At 41.5% G+C, this 21695-nt stretch overlaps 1 long non-coding RNA gene across 1 annotated transcript in view; it reads right to left on the reverse strand.

Annotated features, from left to right (window-relative positions):
• LOC113618471 (uncharacterized) overlaps positions 1–14423 on the reverse strand; it is a 33003-nt gene extending 18580 nt beyond the window's left edge. Inside the window, exons 1-3 of the long non-coding RNA XR_003432028.1 lie at positions 13263–14423; positions 10718–10887; positions 10032–10133 (exon numbers count right to left, since the gene is read on the reverse strand). This is a non-coding gene — a long non-coding RNA (uncharacterized LOC113618471). The remainder of the gene's footprint in view (positions 1–10031; positions 10134–10717; positions 10888–13262) is intronic.
• Between the last annotated feature and the right edge of the window lie 7272 nt (positions 14424–21695).

A 21695-nucleotide genomic window follows, 5' to 3' on the forward strand; every position in this document is an offset into this window, starting at 1 on the left:
GCCCACACCTGTGGCTCCACCTTTACCTCCTGTTTCTATGGGCGCCCAGCAAAGCCACTCCTCACCACACCTCTCTCTCCCATCCTCCAGGACATTGATCCTTTTTTTTTTTTTAAGTGATGTGCCCTTACTATATTTAAGTTAAAGAAAAGTGTTTCAGACTTCCCTGGTGGCACGGTGGTTAAGAATCCACCTGCCAATTTAGGGGACCCAGGTTCAATCCCTGGTCCAGGAAGATCCCACATGCCACGGAGCAGCTAAGCCCGTGTGCCACAACTACTAAGCCTGCGCTCTAGAGCCCGCGAGCCACAATTGCTGAGCCCACATGCTGCAACTACTGAAGCCTGTGCACTTAGAGCTCCACAACAAGAGAAGCCACTGCAGTGAGAAGCTCGCACACCACAACCAAGAGTAGCCCCCGCTCGCCACAACTAGAGAAAGCCTGTGCACAGCAATGAAGACGCAGTGCAGCCAAAAATAAATAAATAAGAATGCAAAAAAAGAGAGAAATGTTTCATATAAAACACTGGAGAGAATCACTGAAATATTTATCCTAAGCATTAAAGCTAAGTGTGGAGGTAGAACAGTCACGTGGCTTCTATTAGCAATGGGATGTCTCCCAGGGGTCACCGCAGGGAGACAGGCAAGCCATAAGCTACAGTGCAGCCCCAATAAGATACTTGAGTCAGGGACCCTGGGTGGGGGGATGGGGTTGGTGCTGGTTGACATAGTAGAGAAACGGGGGCTCTTGGGCCTGCTCCAGCCAGCCCTGCCACAGAGCCCTGGTGTAGCAGTCAGTGTCACAGTCAGCCACATCCAGAAGGTACCCAGAAACAGGGGACAGCCAGCCATGATATACCTGAGCACAATGCCAGCCATTAACACCAAATGCTAAATCATCAGACAAATGTGCCATTGTGGTCTTGAGGGACATCCGGATACGCAAAGACCTTCTGGCCCAGGCCAGGCAAGGCTATGTCTGCCTCCCAAGGACACATGACTACGGCTCCCAGTGATGGTTAGGCGGCTATTATTGGTCTGGGGATTCATTTTAATCCATCTACAATGAGTGTGCAGCATTCTTTCTAAAAGAAAGCCTATTTTGGGGCCAAGGGCTAGGGAAGAGGACAGGAGGGAACTCTAGTTAGGACTATTACTTGCTCTGATCAGGACTTCCATTTAAACAGCCCAGATGTCGAGATTATCTTATATTGGCCTCACACAGGTTGGGGAGAAAGTAGAAGTTAGAACAGTTGCTGAAAGCTTCTGGTTTTCTCTTTATGAAGTCTGATGACTCAGACTGAATTGGGGCTTTTTGCAATAGGAAAGCACATCTTTCTTACACAAATGAGAGAACATGTAACTCACCTATCACAAATCCTTGCAAAGAGAGGACACTAGATCAACTGTGGCTAAAAATAGGATGAGCGGTAGTATATATTCTATCCTGCTGCTTAATGTCCATCACAATGAGGACAAGCTTTAAAAGCAAACTGTATATTGAAATGTATTATAAAACTTGAAAGTGAAACAAAAGATAGATTTCAAGGCTGGTTAGAGTTTCTATTTCACTGGACTAAAGAGACCCTGTCCAGGAAGACAAGAAAGCTAAAGTCTCTTTTGGGCACCATTTACTTTCCTGTTAAACAGCAACAGGATATAGTGAAGAATGAATTTTGGTTCTACTTTCATTTAAAATCATCTCTGTTACCTAGTAAAGCAGAACCATATCCTCTCTAGAGAAAAAGAGCATATGTTTAACAAATGGGAAATAGCTGCCATTTCCCCTTTTTCTGTTAACAGAACGTCAGTCTTGCTCTGGGAGACAGTGCATCCCTAGCCCCAGGGGATGAATCACAACTGATGTAAGTCACTTATTGTGATGGCATTTCCCAGACCCCCTGTAGCTAGGATTGGCCTCTGACTGTTCTAGCCACTGAGGTGGAAGGAGAAGTCTCCTGGGGGCTTCTGGGAAAGATTTTGCTTTCTTTTTCTTTTTTTGCCAACATCTATTATTTTTTTTTTTAATTATACACATACTAACAGGTGTGAGATGATATCTCTTTGTGGGTTTTTTTTTTTTGAAGTATAGTTGATTTACAATATTTCAGGTATACAGCAAACTGATTCAGCTACATATATATATATATATGTATGTATATATATATTCTTTTTCAGATTCTTTTCCATTATAGCTTATTATAAGATACTGAGTATAGTTCCCTGTGCTATTCAGTAGGTCTTTGCTGTTTATCTACCTTCTATTTAGTAGTGTGTATCTGTTTATCTCAAATTCCAAATTTATCCCTCCCCCCAACCCCAAGATTTTGCTTTCTGATAAAAGAATCAAGTACAAGAGGAGAGCTTGCTTTTGCTCTTCCTCACCCACCGCTTTGCCTTTGACAGTGGCTGTGATGCCTAGAGCTGTAGCAGCGGTCTCGCAGTCATAAACTGACACTGTCAGAAGCCAGTGGGCTGAGGGCAACAAGGCAGATGGGAAGAACAGCCGGGGCCTTGAAGGCATCACTCAATTGCTGAAACAACCCTGACTGGATAACTTGTACACTTCTTGTTTAGTAAGTAATGAAGGTTCTTTGAGATTCAGACCTTGCCAGTTGAGTTTTCTTTTGCTTGCAGCCAGAAACATTTCCAACTGATACACAGACCTCTAATGACTGGTTCAATGACTGCCCATATACCCAGTATCGAAATTTCACTATTGCTAATATGTACCATATTTGTTTTATCTCTGTGTGTATGTGTATTTTCAATATATGTTGAAATTAAGTTGTCGATATCATAACTTACCCCTTCAGCACCTATCTCCTAAAAGTAAGCACATTTCCCTTCATGACTACAAGGCCATTCTCTCTCCTAAAAATATTACTAATTCTCTGATAGTATCTGAGAGCTAGTCCATATTCAGTTTCCTTTATTATCCCTCAAACATCTTTTTGTAGTTGGCAAAAACTTCCATTTAAATGGTACAAATGGGACTTGGGGTTTTGTTTTAGTTTTTCTTCTTCTTTGAATCAAAAAGAAAGATCGGGACTTCCCTCGTGGCGCAGTGGTTAACAATCTGCCTGCCAATGCAGGGGACACACATTCAAGCCCTGGTCCAGGAAGATACCACATGCCGCAGAGCAACTAAGCCCATGTGCCACAACGACTGAAGCCTGTGCACCTAGAGTCTGTGCTCCGCAACAAGAAGCAGTGAGAAGCCCGCGCACCGCAACGAAGCATAGCCCCCGCTCATCTCAACTAGAGAAAGCCCGCGTGCAGCAACGAAGACCCAACGCAGCCAAAAATAAATAATTAATATTTTTAAAAGATTAATTTAAAAAATATATATAAAAAATAAATTTAAAAAAAAAAAGAAAGATTCATCACCCCCTCCTCCTGCCACGACAGAGTTTCATTCTTCAGCCCATGATGGCTTCTGAGCTCAGGAGAGCCTGACAAGACTTGAATAAAGCTTTGGAATTAAGACTGTAACAAATCACCTCAGCCATACATCCTTCAAAAGCGTTGTAAGAATTCCCATTTGGAAGCTTGTTTGGGCTTGGGTTCCTGGTTCCTAATGTTCTTATCGATCAGACTTTGAGGCAAAGGACTATGGACACGAGTGTGGAGTCAAGCTCTCTGTGCGGCAGGCTGCTCTGATTTGGGGACCTAACTTTATTCCCCCTCCCCAAATGACCCTCCACATCCCACTCCACAATTTACATGTTAACGGTGGGACAAAATGAACAGGGGATGGCATTTTTTACCCCCAGTTGTAGTAATTACAATACTAATTGTGTATTTGAACTACTCAACACCCTTTATAGTCGACACTCCTTATAAACATAATTAGGAAAAAATTCAGATGCACCCACACTCTGAGAGAGATGGGTAAACAAAGCTAATTGTTTTGTGACATGTAAATTAATGAAATCAACAGTGGTTTTTGCAGAACATTGTTGCGTAAAGGACAAATGTTGCTTGATTATCTTTGTTTATTTTTTTTAACCTCCAATTTTACTTAATTAAAACCATTATGGGAGATTGGTTCAAGATGGCAGAGTAGAAGGACGTGCACTCACTCCCTCTTGCGAGAGCACCGGAATCACAACTAATTGCTGAATAATCATCAACAGGAAGACACTGGAACTCACCAAATAAGGTACCCTACATCCAAAGACAAAAGAGAAGCCACAAGGAGATGGTAAGAGGGGTGCAATCACAATAAAATCAAATCCCATAATTGTTGGGTGGGTGATTCACAAACTGGAGAACACTTATACCACAGTAGTCCACCCACTAGAGTGAAGGTTTTTAGCCCCACATCAGGCTTCCTGGGGGAGCCTGGGGGTCCGGCAATGGGAGGAGGAATTCCTAGAGAATCAGACTTTGAAGGCTAGTGGGATTTGATTGCAGAACTTCGACAGGACTGGGGGAAACAGAGACTCCACTCTTGGAGGGCACACACAAAGTAGTGTGTGCATCGGGACCCAGGGGAAGGACCAGTGACTCCATAGGACACAGAACTAGACCTACCTGCTAGTGTTGGAGGGTCCCCTGCAGAGGTGGGGGGTGGCTGTGGCTCACTGTGAGGAAAAGGACACTGGCAGCAAAAGTTCTGGGAAGTACTCCTTGTTGTGAGTAACTCCCAGAGTCTGCCATTAGCCTCACCGAAGAGCCCAGGTAGGCTCCAGTGCTGGGTAGCCTCAGGTCAAACAACCAACAGGGAGGGAACCCAGCCCCACCCATGAGCAGTTAAGCGGATTAAAGTTTTACTGAGCTCTGCCCACCAGAGCAACACCCAGCTCTACCTAGCACCAGTCCCTTGCATCAGGAAACTTGCACAAGCCTCTTAGATAGCCTCATCCACCAGAGGGCAGACAGCAGAAGCAAGAAGAACTACAGTCCTGCAGCCTGTGGAACAAAAACCACATTCACAGAAAGACAGACAAGATGAAAAGGCAGAGGGCTATGTACCAGATAAAGGAACAAGGTAAAACCCCAGAAAAACAACTAAATGAAGCGGAGAGAAGCAACCTTCCAGAAAAAGAATTCAGAATCATGATAGTGAAGATGATCCAGGACCTCAGAAAAAGAATGGAGGCAAAGATGGAGAAGATGCAAGAAATGTTTAACAAAGACCTAGAAGAATTAAGGAACAAACAAACAGAGATGAACAATACAATAACTGAAATGAAAAATACAATAGAAGGAATCAATAGCACAATAACTGGGGCAGAAGAACAGATAAGTGACCTGGAAGGCAGAATGGTGGAATTCACAGCCATGGAATAGAATAAAGAAAAAAGAATGAAAAGAAATGTAGACAGCTTAAGAGACCTCTGGAACAACATTAAACACAACAACATTCGCATTATAGGGGTCCCAGAAGGAGAAGAGAGAGAGAAAGGACCCGAGAAAATATTTGAAGAGATTAGAGTCGAAAATATCCCTAACATGGGAAAGGAAATAGCCACCCAAGCCCAGGAAGCGCAGAGAGTCCCAGGCAGGATAAACCCAAGGAGAAACACACTGAGACACATAGTAATCAAATTGACAAAAATTAAAGACAAAGAAAAATTATTGAAAGCAACAAGGGAAAAACGACAAATAACATACAAGGGAACTCCCATAAGGTTAACAGCTGATTTCTCAGCTGAAACTCTACAAGCCAGAAGGGAGTGGTATGATATATTTAAAGTGATGAAAGGGAAGAACCTACAACCAAGATTACTCTACCGGCAAGGATCTCATTCAGATTCGACGGAGAAATCAAAAGCTTTACAGAGAAGCAAAAGCTAAGAGAATTCAGCACCACCGAACCAGCTCTACAACAAATGCTAAAGGAACTTCTCTAAGTGGGAAACACAAGAGAAGAAAAGCACGTACAAAAAGAAACCCATAACAATTAAGAAAATGGTCATAGGAACATACATATCAATAATTACCTTAAACGTGAATGGATTAAATGCTCCAACCAAAAGATACAGGTTCGCTGAATGGATACAAAAACAAGACCCATATATATGCTGTCTACAAGACACCCACTTCAGACCTAGGGACACATACAGACTGAAAGTGAGGGGATGGAAAAAGATATTCCATGCAAATGGAAGTCAAAAAGAAAGCTGGAGTAGCAATACTCATATCAGATAAAATAGACTTTAAAATAAAGAATGTTACAAGAGACAAGGAAGGTCACTACATAATGATCAAGCAATCAATCCAAAAAGAAGATATAACAATTATAAATATATATACACCCAACATAGGAGCACCTCAATACATAAGGCAACTGCTAACAGCTATAAAAGAGGAAATCGACAGTAACACAATAATAGTGGGGGACTTTAACACCTTACTTACACCAATGGACAGATCATCCAAAATGAAAATTAATAAGGAAACACAAGCTTTAAATGACACAATAGACCAGCTAGATTTAATTGATATTTATAGGACATTGCATCCAAAAACAGCAGATTACACTTTCTTCTCAAGTGCACATAGAATGTTCTCCAGGGTAGATCACATCTTGGGTCACAAATCAAACTTCAGTAAATTTAAGAAAACTGATATCATATCAAGCATCTTTTCTGACCACAATGCTATAAGATTATAAATGAATTACAGGGAAAAAAACATCACAAACACATGGAGGCTAAACAATACGTTACTAAATAACCAAGAGATCACTGAAGAAATCAAAGAGGAAATGAAAAACTACCTAGAGACAAATTACAATGAAAACACGATGATCCAAAACCTATGGGAGGCAGCAAAAGCAGTTCTAAGAGGGAAGTTCATAGCAACACAAGCCTACCTCAAGAAACAAGAAAAATCTCAAATAAACAATCTAAACTTACACCTAAAGGAACTAGAGAAAGAAGAACAAACAAAACCCAAAGTTAGCTGAAGGAAAGAATCATAAAGATCAGAGCAGAAATAAATGAAATAGAAACAAAGAAAACAATAAAACTAAAAGCTAGTTCTTTGAGAAGATAAACAAAATTGATAAACCATTAGTCAGACTCATTAAGAAAAAGAGGGAGAGGACTCAAATCAATAAAATTAGAAACGAAAAAGGAGAAGTTGCAACAGACACCACAGAGTACAAACCATCCTGAGAGACTACTACAAGGAACTCTATGCCAATAAATTGGACAGCCTGGAAGAAATGGACAAATTCTTAGAAAGGTATAACCTTCCAAGACTGAGCCAGGAAGAAATAGAACATATGAACAGACAAATCACAAGTAATGAAATTGCAACTGTGATTAAAAATCTTCCAACAAAAAAAAGTCCAGGACCAGATGGCTTCACAGGTGAATTCTATCAAACATTTAGAGAAAACCTAACACCGATCCTTCTCAAATTCTTCCAAAAGATTGCAGAGGAAGGAACACTCCCAGACTCATTCTATGAGGCCACCATCACCTGATACCAAAATCAGACAAAGATGCTACAAAAAAGGAAAATTACAGACCAGTATCACTGATGAATATAGATGCAAAAATCCTCAAAACTACTAGCAAACAGAATCCAACAACACATTAAAAGGATCATACACCATGATCAAGTGGGATTTATCCCAGGGATGCAAGGATTCTTCAATATACGCAAATCAATCAATGTGATAAACCATATTAACAAATTGAAGAAGAAAAACCATATGATCATCTCAATAGATGCAGAAAAAGCTTTTGACAAAATTCAACACCAATTTATGATAAAAACTCTCCAGAAAGTGGGCATAGAGGCAACCTGCCTCAACATAATAAAGGCCATATATGACAAACCCACAGCAAACATCATTCTCAATGGTGAAAAACTGAAAGCATTTCCTCTAAGATCAGGAACGAGACAAGGATATCCACTCTCGCCACTATTATTCAACATAGCTTTGGAAGTCCTAGCCATGGCAATCAGAGAAGTAAAAGAAATAAAAAGAATACAAATTGGAAAAAAAGTAAAACTGTCACTGTTTGCAGATGACATGATACTATACATGGAGAAAGACACCACCGGAAAACTACTAGAGCTAATCAATGAATTTGGTAAAGTTGCAGGATACAAAATTAATGCCCAGAAACCTCTTGCATTCCTATACACTAATGATGAAAAATCTGAAAGAGAAATTAAGGAAACACTCCCATTTACCATTGCAACAAAAAGAATAAAATACCTAGGAATAAACCTACTTAGGGAGACAAAAGACCTGTATGCAGAAAAGTATAAGACACTGATGAAAGAAATTAAAGATGATACCAACAGATGGAGAGATATACCATGTTCTTGGATTGGAATAATCAACATTGTGAAAAATGACTATACTATCCAAAGCAATCTACAGATTCAATGCAATCCCTATCAAATTACCAATGGCATTTTTTACAGAACTAGAACAAAAAAATCTTAAAATTTGTATGGAGACAAAAAAGACCCCAAATAGCCAAAGCAGTCTTGAAGGAAAAAAAAGGAGCTGGAGGAATCAGACTCCCTGACTTCAGACTATATTACAAAGCTACAGTAATCAAGACAGTATGGTACTGGCACAAAAACAGACATATAGATCAATGGAACAGGACAGGAAACCCAGAGATAAACCCACACACCTATGGTCAACTAATCTATGACAAAGGAGGCAAGGATGTACAGTGGAGAAAAGACAGTCTCTTCAGTAAGTGGTGCTGGGAGAACTGGACAGCTACATGTAAAAGAATGAAATTAGAACACTCCCTAACACCACACACAAAAAGAAACTCAAAATGGATTCAAGACCTAAATGTAAGACCGGACACTATAAAACCCTTAGAGGAAAACATAGGAAGAACACTCTTTGACATAAATCACAGCAAGATCTTTTTTGATCCACCTCCTAGAGTAATGGAAATAAAAATTAAAAAATGGGACCTAATGATACTTAAAAGCTTTTGCGCAGCAAAGGAAACCATAAACAAGACGAAAAGACAACCCTCAGAATGGGAGAAAATATTTGCAAATGAATCAACAGACAAAGGATGAATCTCCAAAATATATAAACAGCTCATGCAGCTCAATATTAAAAAGATAAACAACCCAATCAAAAAATGGGCAGAAGACCTAAATAGACATTTCTCCAAAGACTACATACAGTTGGCCAAGAAGCACATGAAACAGCTGCTCAACATCACTAATTTTTAGAGAAATGCAAGTGAGAACTACAGTGACGTATCACTTCACACCAGTTAGAATGGTCATCATGAGAAAATCTACAAACAACAAATGCTGGTGAGGGTGTGGAGAAAAGGGAACCCTCTTGCACTGTTGGTGGGAATGTAAATTGATACGACCACTACGGAGAACAGTATGGAGGTTCGTTAAAAAACTAAAAATAGAATTATCATATGACCCAGCAATCCCACTACTGGGCATATACCCAGAGGAAACTGTAATTCAAATACACACATGCACCCCTATGTTCATTGCAGCACTATTTACAATAGCCAGGTCATGGAAGCAACCTAAATGCCCATTGACAGACGAATGGATAAAGAAGATGTGGTACATATATACAATGGACTATTACTCAGCCATAAAAAGGAATGAAATTGGGTCTTTTGTAGAGATGTGGATGGATCTAGAGACTGTCATACAGAGTGAAGTAAGCCAGAAAGAGAAAAACAAATATCATATACTAACGCATATATATGGAACCTAGAAAAATGGTACAGATGAACCGGTTTGCAGGGCAGAAATAGAGACACAGATGCAGAGAACAAACGTGTAAACACCAGTGGGGGAAAGTGGCAGGGCGGGGTGGTGGTGTGATGAATTGGGAGACTGGGATTGACATATACACACTAATATGTATAAAATGGATAACTAATAAGAACCTGCTGTATATATATTTTTAAAAAGCCATTATGCTCAGAAGAACTTGACAGCTTCATATCGCTGATGTCAATGCGGCAGTATTGCCTCCGCAGGGGCAATGTGCCCCCTTTCTCAAGTAGAGCTTAGTAGAATATGTGTAACTGGAGACTTACCTAAACGACTCTTCTCTCTCTTCATCTGCCTGGTGCTTGCGGTTCTAGTCCCTTTCTCCACATTTCCAGAATTTTCCGTGTCATTTAATTCTCCCACCATTACTACATGTTGGGAGAAAACGATTTCAAATAATGAAAAATATATTTTAACTGGTCATAAAGTGGTAGAAGTCAATGTGTTTTAACTTAATTCCATTGGATTCCTCAAAAACCATTAATATTTCATTCATTTTAACTGCAGAAAGTTAATTGTATAATCTGTTAGAAGGGCCTTATTGCATATGAATAAAGTCATAGCAATTGCTTGTGAAAGTTAGAGGTTTATTATTAATGCTCAAAACCCATTATTCTGGGGGAAACATTCAGCCAGCTCTAATCAGACTCACAAACTTATCGCACCCAAAAAATGGTTAAAGATATGTTTTGACTAAATTATCTGTGTCACCATTCAACCCAGGAACAATGGTGTAAGTAATTTCTCCCTCTTTAACATGTTATTTTTCCAACTTTTTCAAAAGGGCACATTTCTTAAGCTTGAAATAACTAATGCAAGTCATAAATAAAAAGTTTTGTTATGTTTTCACAAACATATCCCCAAGAAACAAATGCTTGCTTCTGCTAATTACTATTTTACCTCTAAAAGGAGTGAAAGCAAGGAATTTCTAAAATTTTAACATTCTGCTTACCGAACATAGACAACAGGAAGGTTTGGATGCCCCCACTGGACTCCCAGAGACCGTGTAGAAAGGATGAATCACAAAGCAGTGCCGTGAACAGCTTGGGAACCACATCTGGGCATTGCTACCATGGGCCGCTTTGCACAGAAAGTGTTAGACATGCAAATGCTTCCTGTGGGCTGTGGAAAGAAAGGCCAGCAGTTTCTGCCACCTGTGACCTCCCAACACAGTGTGCTCTGACAAGGCCCTTCTGGGGCTGTAGGGTGCTGCACCTTGCCTCTCCTGCCTCAGCCTGGGCAAGGACAAGAGATGTCCAAAACATCCCTGTCGTAGAAAAACCTAGGACACACGCAGGAACATTCGTTAAGATCCTTTTTTGTTTTGATTTGTTTTGTTTTGTTTTGATTTTGGTTTTTTTTTGGGGGGGGGGGGTTGGCCACACCACATGGCTTATGGGATCTTAGTTCCCCGACCAGAGACGGAACCTGTGCCGCTGCAGTGGAAGTGTGGAGTCCTAACCACTGGACCGCCAAGGAATTCCATCGTTAAGATTCTTAAAGAAGAAAGTTTGATTTTGTGTTTGGAAATATATCAGAAATCACTTAGAGGCAAACAAGAGCTGGCCCTCTGCAGAGTTGAGCAGCCACCCGTCTCCAGATGCCTCCATGCTTAAAGTGCTCTCGTGGGGCTGGGGCTTTCCAGGCCTTTCCAGGCAAGGCTGCCCAGCATCTTTCTCTTTCCCCCTCCAGGTTTTGAACCAGTGATGCTCACCTGTGGTGTCTCATTCTCTCGGCAAACCGTGCTGGCTGGGCCCTGCACACATGAATCCTAGGAAAGGTTAATGGCAAGCCCAAGTCTGGGGATGGTCCTCTTGGATTGACTGACCCTCTTTCCAAGAGCGATGCCAACTTAACCAAAAAGATTCCATTTATAATGGGAATTTCAGGACTCAGTATTTTTTCTTGGGTTGAGGAGGGTGGGATCAGGGATGTCTCTTGTTCTTTGGTTCAGAATAGGTAACATTTAGTAGCAGCTGTGGCCCAGCAAAACCTCTTTTTTGTTATTTCTGTCCCAAGAACTTAGAGCAAGGTTCCCCAACCCCTGGACCATGGACCCGTACCTGTGCGCAGCCTTTTAGGAACCGGGCGGCACAGCAGGAGGTGAGCGGCGGGCCAGCGAGCGAAGCTTCACCTGCCGCTCCCCATCGCTCCCCATCGCTCGCATTACCACCTGAACCATCCCCCACCCCCCCACCCCCATCCATGGAAAACCTGTCTTCCACGAAACCGGTCCCTGGTGCCAAAAAGGTTGGGGACCTCTACCTTAGAGCACTGAGTACAAAATCCTTCAGATCCTCCTGATTCACTTCAGTAATGACCTGTAATACTTCTCTCAGACAGGCTCAGATTCTTGGGACCATCTCCCTGTTTAGTCCATACATCTTGTTTGCAGTGACTGGCAGAGAGTTAGTTGAGAAGTCTATGATAACAAAGCTTTTACTGTATGAATGTTCTACCAAAGAAAACCAAAAAGATATCATAAAGCATTCAATCTGACACATTCCAGATAAATTATTCAAATTTTGCTGCAAATGCTTCAGCCTAAAATAAATGGCTTTGTGTGCAGAACTGTGTATCATACCGCACATTTGTCAGAACTCCTTCCCCTTCCAAAAGTGCTGTTGCCCTGGTAACTGGGGAGCTTGGCAGAGCTAAGAGATCCTGCTGGCGGCAGGGGTAACATAAACCCCATGAGGGCAGGGTTCACGTCCGTTATATTCACCGCCCCCTCTCAGGTCCCAGATACAGGGCCAGGCACAGAGAGGGCACTCGAGACATGAGCCCACTTGCTGTATTTACAAGTGTAAGAATATGGCAATAGCATCAGGCCCTGAGCTTGTAGGGCAAAGAATGAAAAGGACAGGTCACCACTTCATCTTTCGTGTATGCACGTGTGACATCACATGGATGAAAAACGAGCAGGAGGAGTTGTTCTTTTCAAAAGGAAAATATTCACAAAATATATGGAAATAGTAACAGAACTTTGAGACCATAGGTGGCTTCCCTGAGCAAGATTTGGCAGGAATCAAAAAAGCCAATTTAGTGCTCTAGGCAGAAACTTGATGGTACTTGGGAATGCGAGGAGAATTTTACGGTACCTCATCAAGTGGCATACACACACACACACACACACACACATATTACAGGTGTATATATACACATGAATAAACATACATAGTATATACATAAGTATATGTTTGTGTATTTCTATCAAAGATCCCTGTGCTCTACCTCAAACTTTCCATGATGAAATGAGATACTTTGGTCATCAACAGAGAAATAATGAAATAATTCCCAAAGTTTGGGGAGAAGGGGAGGCTGGGGAGAAAACTGTTCCATATTTAGCATAAGACGACCAGCTTCCTAAAAAGTATCTTTCTCTACATAAACTACAAAAATCATTTCAAAATTTACCACTTTATGCTTTCCACACCTTTAACAAAACTGACATATCCAAAGTCAATATTGGAAGAGAAAAGGGATTATTTACTCACCCCCAGAGGAGCAGACTTTCTCTTTTAAAAGATGTTTCTACTTGTTGGTGGTGGTTTAAGCAAGAGGAACGGGTAAGTGGGAATCATAGGGAGATGGGTTTTTACTCTCCAGAGGAGAATACTTTCCCCTCGCCGTACATTGCCAGTAGGATGACGCACCTGATTTAGTGGCCCAGCGGCAACTGAACCCTTAAATTAAAGGCTCAAAGGAGTTCAAGGAAGAAGCAATGGGGAACCAGATTAGACAGAAGGTCTCTCCAAAAACATACACATTCAGTTTAGACCAGTTGTATTTTCCAACCCGAAGCACTCTTCCTACAGACTCTGGCGGTCAGCGTCCTTCCAGGCACAGGAAATGCTGACATCTGTGCGCAAGCACATCTGCAGGAGTCACACTGCCTGGGCTCAGACCCAGGCTCCACCCACCAGCCATGTGGCTGCAGTCAGGGTCACTGATTTCTTCAAGCCTCTATTTCTCAGCTCTAACACGGGCATAACAATAGTATTTACCTCACAAAGTGGTTAGGAAGATGAAACAAGGATGACAACGCATGAAGGTTCTTAGGAGAGGGTCTGGGATGAAGTTAGTGCTCAAAAAAGCACAGCTATTGTCATTCTGATTGGCAGTATTGCATATCCAGTTATTATTATTATCAGGAACAGCAACATTGTTATACTCAAGGAGTTTGATCTCACTGAAGGTGAAAGTGTGAAATGGTGATCAATATGAGGGAGAAGGTGTAACTGAACCAAAACCTGGGTCAGCTGGCCTGCACATGCAGTAAAGTCAATCTACTGACACCAGGTTGTGGTGAAGGAAAGAGCAGTGTTAATCACAGGGCGCCAAGCAAGGAGTCCAGGTAGCAAGTGCTCAAAAAGCCCGAACTCCACCCGAAGGCTTTCAGGGAAAGTATTTTAAAGACAGGGAGAGGGAGAGGGTTGCAGGGTACGTGATCAGCTCATGGACATTCTTCTGATTGGCTGGTGGTGAGGTAATGGGGAGTCAACACCATCAACCTTCTGGTTCCAACCAGTCTTGGCTCTTTGTGCTTGTGGGCAGCGTGCAGTTAATTTCTTCCACCTGGTGGGGGTTTCAGTATCTGCAAAACAGCTCAAAGGATTTGGCTCAGAATATTATCTATAGCCTTTGAGGAGGAACTAAAGGTCCTCGACTTTGTTTAATGGCTACATTATTATTTTATCTTGCTTGAGTGTTTTCCTTTGCTTCTGCATTTTCTCACTTCTTTAATTAAATATATTCTTTGGAACTCTGGGAAGGCCTAGGAGGCTAAAGTTTTTCTACAAACAAGAGGCAGGTAGAGGACATGTGCCAGGGGTGGGGGCGGGGGTGGGGTGGGGGTGGTGTCTGGCTGTCCCAAGGAGGCCCCATAGGGTTCTGCTGAGTTATAAAGGCAACAAGTAATTTGGGGGAAGATAAAAACTAAACCCACAAACACACTCTCACTCCTTTCCCTCTGTGCCAGACTGTCAGCCCCTACAGCTTTGAGATTAATCTAGGTATTGCCCTGAGATTAAGGTAACAAGCTGAGTTCCTCCATGCATGATCCATAGTGATAGAAACAAAGCCATCAGAGTGACACAGAGCACAACAAAAAGGTAGTTTTACTCTTTTAAACTAATTCTTAAATAATTAATGCATAAGTAGATTCTCCTCATAAAAATACAAACAATACAGATAAGGACAAACTCTCCCTTGACCACTATTCCCAATTCTACAGCCCTCCCCAGAGGTAAGCACTGTTATCAAGGTGGAATGCATCCTCAGACTTTGTCCATAGAAAATGTACACTATTCATTTTGGTTCGCATAAATGGACTCTCTGTACTATTGATATTTGGCAACTGCTGTTTTAATTCATGAGTGTCTGGAATGTTGCCATATTTGTATATATAAACAGTTCTACCTTATTCATCCTTTTCAATGTGTGTCTATTCCCAGTAACTGAGTGGATAGCTTTCACAGGGCTGACGAGATTCCATCCCTTGCCCCCTTCTGTCTTTTGCAGAAGCAGTTACCTCGTGGGAGGAAATGTCACTGGCTTGAGAGTTTGGAGATGTGTTCTTCGGTTCTACCACTTCTGACTAGAAGTAGACCTAGAGAACTCAGTTCCCTTATCTATTAAACAAGAGAACTGGATCACACAGTTCTGATACAGCTACAATAATCCATGTTTTGGGTATTGAAACAGAAAAGCTGTTCCTCAGAATGAGGAACGTTGTGGGAGTGGGCAAAAGCTGATGATTTCTAAAGACGTTCTTCCTGCAAAGAGGTGAATGCTTTCCACAAAGTTCAGCCCACTTACAAACTAGAGTCTGGTTTACCTCATTCTTTTAATGTTCGCAAACTATTCAATAGTATGTGGGCTTTATTTGAAAATCACGAGAGTTGAGATATTTTTGAGTAGCCACAGACACAGAAATCCTTCTGGTGGAATTTAGTTGAAAATATTTGCATCTGGGCTGTTTACTGGGTAGGGAATTAGGATGTTATAGGGCAGATTTGGATGAAAGCTAAAAGGGAGAGATTTCAGTGCCCTAAAAAGGTTCATTCAATTGAATGAACACCCACTGTGTCCAGTGGTGAGGACACTAAAATAAAAACCAAGACCGTTAGATTTTGTACTTCCAAAATCTTTGCCATTGTCTGTTCTCTACCCAAAAGATGTCTGTATACTGGAGTAGTTCTCTTGTTCCCAGTCCATTACCCAGGTACTTTGCTACTGGAGATTTCAGTCCCTTACCCAGGTACTTTGCTACTGGAGATTTCAGACGAAACCATGAAGAACTATTTGTCAGCATGGCTTTTTAACAAGCTTCCCTTCAACCCCACCATTAATGTTTTAATCAGTAAAAGAGAGAGAGGTGGTTGACAGTAACATTTTCATGGCTCTTATTTATTACTCTTTATTATCTTATCTGGAATATATTTTAAATTACCATTACTGACACAAAAAAGAAATATTCTTTCACCAGAAAACAGGGAACTATTATGCTGTGGATGAGCAGTGATAAAATTTGGAGTGTGTGGGGAGGTTGAATGTGAAGTTTGCCATATGGGATGAGGGGGAGGGGAAGACCCCAGCAAACCATCACCTACCTTCTTTCCTTTACAAACCATCACCTACTTTCTTTCCTTTACCCTCTGAACTGCAGTAGGTGGCAAAGACTTGGGGAGTCCATAGCATGACTGCCCACACCCCCTGTTGCTGAGCCCTCAGGAAAGCTAGGTTCTGCCCCTTTGTCCCACACCACCACATTCTGTCGGACCAGTTCACACCCCCAACCACATTCCCACTCCCTAAATGTAGTCCCAGGGCTCCAAGGTTGAGGGGCTCCAGAACTGATTTCTTATTTCCCTCCCAGGATCAGCCTTGTCTATGGAGTTAGAGATACAAGCTCAGAACATCTCAACCCCAGCTGGCTCTCCAGTTGACTAAAGAGGTCAATTCTTAGCCTCCAGTGCTTAGACTCCCTGCCTGCCTGCGTCCAACACAGTTATGGTAAAGTGGGTATTGGAAAACCCTAGTTTTCTTTCACAGAGTGTTGAACATAAATCCATGAAAGGCTAAGCAAGTCTTCCCCTCCCCCTTCCTCTAGCCTTTCTACATGAATCACAACATTTTAGAGCCTACAGAAATCAGGACTAGTGGTCCTAAGAACAAATGTAAGGTAGTCCCGTTGGTTTTTTTGCAGCCCCCTTTTCCCTTGCGGTGACTTTCCTCTGTGCCTTCCCACTGCCCCTGATGCCAAGGGTCCTGATTCTAGGGCTCCCCACGGCAGGAGAACCTTCTCAGTTTCACCACTTATCACAGTGCCCCTTGCCGGGGTCCTTGTTCATGGTCTAGACCACAAAGAAAAGGATGGGGTAAACACATGCAACCTCATCTCTGAGCCCTGGAACGAGATGCCTGTCCTATACCTCCCAAGGAAGTGACTCTGTATAAGAGGGTCCCTGGAGGTAACAATGTTTTTAAAATTTTGTTTTTAATGATAGATCTCAAGTACTATCAGGTCAAAGGAGGTTGGAGTTTTTCAAGTGATAAGTTTTTTCTGAAGCACCCCAAATCTCCCCACATTACCCTGCTAATACCATTATTCTATGAGTTTCTTTAATATCTCTTTTCATTCTCAACATTTGAGGGCTGAAATCAGGGAATGAAATTGCCATATGCCTCCAATTCAGTAAAATAGAACAGACTACAAGCTATAAGTTATCTTATATGTAAACCGAACACAAGTTAAATTATCAGTAAATTAAAATTGGATTATATGGGCACTTTGGCAAAAACACTTGGGACTTTAAAAAAGCAGACATTAAAACTACTGTATCTGTGTTAGGCTGAAATTCTCAAAAATATCCCATGTAGATTGTTTATGTACACATACACTCCTTTTCTTTGTTTCTTTTTCTTTCTTTTTTTCATTCAACAAACTTTTATTGAATGCTTACCCTAATCTAGGACCATTCCAGGCACTGGGGATACAGCCTTGAACAAGAAAGTCCACTTCCCGCTCTCAGGTTGCTGGCATTATCTTTGAAGAGAGAGAAAGAATAGGTGATCAAGTAAACAAGATGATTTCATATGGTGATGAGTGTCTCCAGCCAAATAAAGCAGGTTACTATGATGGAGTGCCTGGGCAAGGGGCCTTTTTTGTTTTTTGTTTTTGGTTTTTTAGGGATATAAAAGATTTTAATAAATGGAGAGTTATACTATTTTTGGATTATAAAATTCAATTTGTAAGCATGCCAGTTCTCCTCACATTTATAATTTTAATGCTTTGCATCCGGGACCCCTCCTTTGTACACACTCTCCCCCCCTCCACTTGGGCCTAGGCAGCCGGTGCAGGACCACACTCCACAAGGAGGCATCACCTGGCAGCTTGGCCTCTGCCACTCTGCTGTGGAGGCGCCCTCCTCCCATCCCACTGGTTCCCACAGTCCCTGTCAGGCTGCTGCTCTGAGGGACATCCTCTTTTCCAGGTGGCCCATGCATTCCTTTTCTGATGAATCATTCCATATATACTAATTTGATGTCAGAAAAAGCTTGGACTAGAATCTTGAAACTTCCCTTTTAAGTGAAAATATTTGAATTCTCAAAAACTTTGTTCTCAATTTCATTTTAGATAAAGAGATTAAAATGCACATGTATATTGTATATGGGTGAGAATTTAATAAAATAATTTCTTTAGAATTATAATTCATTTCCATTGTGACTAAGAGCCTTCTAGATGTGGTGGAAAGATGAATATGTGAAATTGAACAGAAGGTCTAACATTCTTTCTTCCTCATTTTCATTCATTTGCAACCCTTTCCGGGAGCAGGCTCTGGAAAGGGTAGCTCTATTAGAGGCATTTACATGTAAATGCTAGCTTGCCAAGACGTCTCCAGAGGTACTGGGACCAGCAAGTCAACACCAACAAGTGCTGAAACTCATCAGGTCATTCCTCTGGGAGCCCAGGCCCCTGAATCCCGCAGGCACGAGGGCCATCTCAAGTTAACGGCCTTTCTTCCATCCTTATCCCTACCTGTGAACTGCTTCCCCTTCCTTTTTGTCTTAATCACTATGTGAATTTCAGGCATTCTTATCATTTTCTTTGTTCTCACATAAGCCTTATTTTGCTCCCAACATTGAGGCAAACAACCCTGAAAAGTTCTGGAAGCATCATTTCCACATTGTAAGTTATCATATCATCATATTTCATCTGCCGAAATCCATTGATCACTACTTAGCTAGTCATCATGATTTAATTTTCCACCCTGCAGAGCTCTTTTGCACACTGCTATTTCTCTAAACAATAACACACAGGATATAGTGTAGGGCAAAGGTAGAACCAAACACCGGCAAGACAGAGAGGCTGTTCTTATTATTGTGATTTCCTTATGTTGAACACACTGTGATATCCAGCTAGCCGAGCTCTGTGATTAATATTATATTCGAAATGAGAAAAGATTCCAAGTTCTTCAAAATTTGCATTCTCAAAGGCTGTCTTCTTGAATTTCTATATTTTAAAAACAATCTTCTGACAACTAAGATCGTGCTTAAATCGGCTTTGCAAATTCCAGCAAGAAACTGGGTCCACATCACCTGAGGATCTATTCTGTCAACTTCCCTTGCTTCCCCCTAGCCAAAAAGATAAACCATTAAAAATTTTTATATAATTACTTTAAAACTATTTTAAGGATTCAACATACAGCTAGCTAGGCTCCCTGGGAGTTTTGGTACAGAAGGAGAAAGTGACAAAAGGATACAATACCAAGAGCTGGAAGAGGAAAATTTCTCAGTTGAATATTATGCCCGTAAAGCAAAGGAACATAGCAAGCATTAGCGGGCAGACTGCAGTTCTGGTTCAGCGGTATGGTTCATGTGGCAGCACTCCTTTATAGAAGATGGTTGTCCAGAGAGTCCTGAACAAGTGTGTATTCATTTGACTAGATTATGAACAAAAGTCAAACATAGGGCTTCCCTGGTGGCGCAGTGGTTGAGAGTCCACCTGCCGATGCAGGGGACACGGGTTCGTGCCCTGGTCCAGGAAGATCCCACATGCCGCAGAGCGGCTAGGCCCATAAGCCATGGCCGCTGAGCCAGCATGTCCGGAGCCTGTGCTCCGCAACGAGAGAGGCCACGACAGTGAGAGGCCCACATAACGCAAAAAAAAAAAAAGTCAAACATAAAATTTAAAATGTGATCAAAGAAAGCTTGCAGCCACTCCCCCAAGAATATGGTCATGAAAGTAGCCAAATTTGAGAAACACTGTGCTAAATGATTTTCTCTCTCCTTTCTTTTTCTCTACTCTATGAAAACTTGACCCTTATTTGGAAGTTTGTTCTAGAATTGCAAGATGAAGTTCATTTCCTTCTGCAGTCTCTAGTGTGAATGGATAATTTATTTCCTAATTAAGAAGTACCCATAGATGACACAGTGATTTTCTCAAGATCTTAAGGAATGATATTAAATGCAAAATACACCAATTTATTCTTGTTTGTTCCCTGCCATTATAAATGAACAAACTAACCCTGAATTAATTTGTTCAAAATGACCCCTACAGAGCTATTTTAAGGTCCCATAGTTCAAGGTTGTATGAATTCCTTTCATATGAAAATTAAGTAGCAAGGTGAAAGCAAGTAACCATCTGGCATAACTCTGTAGCCCAGGAAGAGAAGTGGGCTTTGGAGCCAGTTTACCTGCATACTCCTGACTTGAAATCTCTGAACATGTCTGTACCTTAGCTCTGCCTTTTGAACAATTCTCTTCGGTTATTGCATAGATTAAAAAAAAAAAAAATTCCACTGAGCATTTCCTGGCAGAAAGGAGAAGAAAGGCCTTTCTCATTCCCATCTCCCATCCTAAGCTTCTCTGCCATCTGTATTTTTTTTTCCTTCCCAAAGCGGAGTCTACTCTGACAGTCTGGGAGTTCAAAGTACAAATCTACCATTTGTTAGCTCGGAACATTAGGCAAATGACTTAACTTCTTGACACCACATGTATTCAACAAATATTGAGTCAGTATGTGCCAAGCCATTTCCAAAGGGGTGAGGAAGACAAAGCCCTAACTCACTAAGCTCCCATTATTATCAAAGGAGAAATAATAAACAGATGGATAAAGAGGCATTTGATAATGTCAGGTGGCACTAAGTGCTGTGCAGAAAAGTAAGGCATGGTGAAGGGAAGAGGGAGGAAGGGAAGTTATTTTAGATAGAGCCATCCGGAAGGGCTGTCTGAGGTGTGAGGTTGGATCAGAGACTAGGGGAAACCATAAATAAAACCATAATAAGATACCATTTCACACGTACTAGAATGGCTGGAAGAACAAAAACAGACAATAACAAGTATTGGTAAGGAGGTAAAGAAATTGCAACCCTCATGGACTACTGGAGGGTGTATAAAAGTACAGCCACTATGGAAAAGAGTTTGGTGATTTCTCAAAAGATTAAACATAGAGTTACCATACAACCCAAAAATACCACTCTGCTATGGTCTGAATGTTTGTGTCCTCTCCTTCCCCAATTCATATGTTGAAACTTTAATGCCCATTGTGATGGTATTAGAAGGGGGAGCCTTTGGGAGGTTATTAGGTCATGAGGGTGGAGCCCTCGTGAATGAGATTAATGTTCTTATAAAAGAGAGCCCACAGAGCTCCCCAGCCCCTTCCATCATGTGAGGACACAAAGGGAAGTCTGAGACCCTGAAGAGGGTCCTCACCTGACCATGCCAGTGCACTGACCTCAGACTTTCAGCCTCCAGTACGGTAGGAAATAAATTTCTGTTTTTTACAAATTACCCAATCTGTAGTATTTTGTTATAGCAACGCAAACAGACTGACACACTCCAAGGCGTATACTCAAGAGAAATGAAAACATATGTCCACATAAAAATTTGTACACAGATGTTCATATCAGCTTTATTTGTAATAT

The sequence above is a fragment of the Aethalodelphis obliquidens genome, unplaced genomic scaffold (assembly GCF_003676395.1).
Source record: "Aethalodelphis obliquidens isolate GAN/ISIS:26980383/991018 unplaced genomic scaffold, ASM367639v1 scaffold5, whole genome shotgun sequence".
In the NCBI taxonomy this organism is placed as follows: domain Eukaryota; kingdom Metazoa; phylum Chordata; class Mammalia; order Artiodactyla; family Delphinidae; genus Aethalodelphis; species Aethalodelphis obliquidens.